Source organism: Culex pipiens, chromosome 1 (assembly GCF_016801865.2).
Source record: "Culex pipiens pallens isolate TS chromosome 1, TS_CPP_V2, whole genome shotgun sequence".
NCBI classification, from domain to species: Eukaryota; Metazoa; Arthropoda; class Insecta; order Diptera; family Culicidae; genus Culex; species Culex pipiens.
In genome coordinates this window covers 83,409,015-83,412,039 of record NC_068937.1, presented here as the reverse complement: position 1 = coordinate 83,412,039, position 3,025 = coordinate 83,409,015, and the positions used below count along the sequence as shown (strand labels likewise).

The following is a 3,025-nucleotide window of genomic DNA, read 5'->3' as shown; positions in this document are numbered from 1 at the left end:
GTCATTTCCATCTTCGTAAATATGTCGATTCAGCGTGAATTTTAATCGGAAAAATCGTCAAAAAATCACACTGCATCGATTTTCGACGCTTCGTCGCCATGTCGACAAGTTGTCAAGTTGAGCTTCGAATACTGGCGCGAGAATGCTGGCGCATATATTTTGAGGCTCGACTTATACTCGTTTTGTAGTAGCTTGTCTACCGATGTTTTCTACAACATGTAAGATATCGTAGCTTTTCGGTTTCTTTTGCCCTGTCCGTTTTTGCATATCTGTCCAATGTTTATTCAAAAACTTTTGTGACATAGGACATTCATCCGGCTACAATCAATTTGTTTCCCGTGCGCTCTTAAAAACGCCTAAATGTAGACTTCATTTGTCGTAAGTTTATCTAACAGGGTTCATTGGATTCCAATAGGAGCTTTCCAAGCTTTCATCGTTTATATCGTTTTCAAAGTTTTCAATGCTGGCGACGCCAATGGCTTTCTACCTAAGGTTCTCGCGATTGAGTGTGTAGTGGTGCGGTTGTTGAAAATAGCTATCTCTGACTCTGTCACTTTCTTAGAAGCTTCTTAGGCTAGCTTCCCTGCGGCACACGCGTTTCACCGAAGCTAAAAAACCAAAACCGCGGTGTGCATTGTCAATGGCGCATGGGAAGCTTGCTATGATCGCGTTTGGCATAAACGCTTGTTTGATTACAAACGTACAAGCATATTGTACGATTGAATATTTTCTTTTGGTGAAAATTGCGTTTTTTATTTCTTTTGGAAATCATATCATTTATAATACTTTGCTTTCATCATAAGACTTTCTTTTGTGCTGACGTTATAAATAAACAAAGTCGATGTTATGAATTGAAAAAAGTTCTACCATTGTTATATTCTTCAGTAAGAAAGGCTCTGTCTCACCCCAGGTGGGATTAAATCGGGTTTTTCCTCAAATTTACCAAAAAGATCTTTTGAAAAATTGATTTAAATAAGATTTATTTGATTGATAATGCTCCTTATGTGTTTATTATTGATAAAACAAACTATTAGAGTAATTACAATAGTTTTCTCAAAAAATTGCCAGTTATTCGACTTTTTCCAAAAATTTCCAAAAAATAACCAAAATGCATTTTTAAGGCTAATATTTTGGTCAAACGGGAAGAAAAGTAATGTATAAACACTTTTACATAATATTTCACCATTACTTTTAACTTTTGCAACATTTAACTCAAGTTATCCAAAATATCGATCATCTTTTTAGAAAAATCGTTTAAATAAAATACCAGTCACAATTAATCACTACAAATCACCACACATTGTGATCGTTAGCGAAATTGCCACACTTTGCAATACCCCACATTTCTGAAAATGCTTGATTTTTCATTATAAACGCGATTTTTCCCTAAAAACTGCTCAAACTGTATGGGGGCTGTCATTCCGAACACCGCAGGAACAACAGCGAACCTAGTGGAAAAAACGTCGTCGAATTCTTCAATTGGCATTCAAAAGCTAAACATGTTTTGGAACACGAAAAAAATAGTTTCCCTGTATATATCAATGGAATAAACAGTTATATAGTTGATAACAGATGTGTGTTTTTTGTCAAATAGTCCAAATTACTATCTTTTTCTAAATTTACAGTTTTCTCATAAAAAAAATCAAACAAATATTGTACACCAAATTGTAGGACATATTTTTTCTCATCCGAATCCGGCATAACTTTTATAAAAATGTTAATTATGAAGGAAAAAACACATTTTTTTTCAAAAAATCGTAGGTTCAACATTTTTATAAAGCTTATGCAGGATTCGGATGAGAAAAATTATTTCCAACAATTTGGTGTACAACTTTCCAATATATGTTTGATTTTTCTATGAGAAAAGTCAAAGTAGTTATGTCACAGACATAACCGGAATGGCGTAGACTTACGTAAAATTTAGATATGTGGACATTAGGGTGCGTCACGAAAGCAAAAAGTTGAGCTAGACCGCATAGGCGGGCAGAATATCATAGCTTCATGTCCCCAGAAGCTCTCCTGAAAATTTCAGCCAATTTGGTCAAGAATCCGAGGTGCCCACTCGATTTAAAGTTTGTATCGGATTTTGGACCCGTTAGTATGGGGAAAACGACACTTTTTACATTTTATTGTCCTAAAAATCCAAAATTGAACCAAATAACTTTCTGGGCGAGCAGTTTATAGATTTTTATATGGGGAACAACTTTGTAGAACATTGCGAAACGATCTGAGAAGATCTGGCTTAGTTATAAGTGGTTTAAGCCAAAAGTTTTTCCCAGGGTCGAACTTAGGATTTAGGTATAGCCTTTTTATCAATATGGTAACTGTGATCAGAAAAAATAGAGTGACAGGTGATGGATTTCTTGTTGACAACATTTTCATTGCAAATTTCAATGAAAGCAGAGTTGAGGTGAGAATTAAGTCTTTTCCATTGATTTTCTTTATACTTTGACCAGCTTGGTATCCTTTTAGGTCCTTCCGGTGTTCCGAAGTGAGTCGGCACGCTGATCAAGGAGAGGAAGAGTCCACCAGATCGAGGCACGGGGGCCTTGTTGGTCAAATTTTAGTTGCTGGTGCTACTGATGGATGCGGTTTAACAGCAGCAGTTCGACGGTGATGGCGGATGTGATCTTAGGACAAGATGCGAAGACCACCAGAACGGAGTCGAAGATTTACCAGGGTGTACTATTTTCAAATGCAACACATCCAGACGATACGCAGAAATGTGTGGTGGCAAAAATAGTGTATTTTTATCATAGAAAATTTTCCGTTCAAATAAAATATATGTTATAATGTTTGCTCCAGCTGCCGCCATTTTGTAGATGTAGCACATGTTGAGATGGCGCGATGCATGCGCACAGCCCATGTTGAGAAGGTTTTGGCACTCGAGGCGCAGACCGCAGTCAGACCTAGTGATTATTATTATTAGTTTTATTAAAGACACTTTACCATTGCAATGGCATTCGTGTCGTAGGCCTAGTGATGAACAATTGCTATAACGTGATCACGTTTAATTCGCGAAATT

General features: G+C 36.6%; 1 long non-coding RNA gene across 1 annotated transcript; it reads left to right on the top strand.

Annotated features, from left to right (window-relative positions):
• Nucleotides 1–2,326: 2,326 nt before the first annotated feature.
• Nucleotides 2,327–2,798, top strand: LOC128092471 (uncharacterized). Its single transcript, XR_008211801.1, has 2 exons — nucleotides 2,327–2,410; nucleotides 2,473–2,798. It is a non-coding gene; the product is annotated as an uncharacterized LOC128092471 (long non-coding RNA).
• The last annotated feature ends 227 nt before the right edge of the window (nucleotides 2,799–3,025 follow it).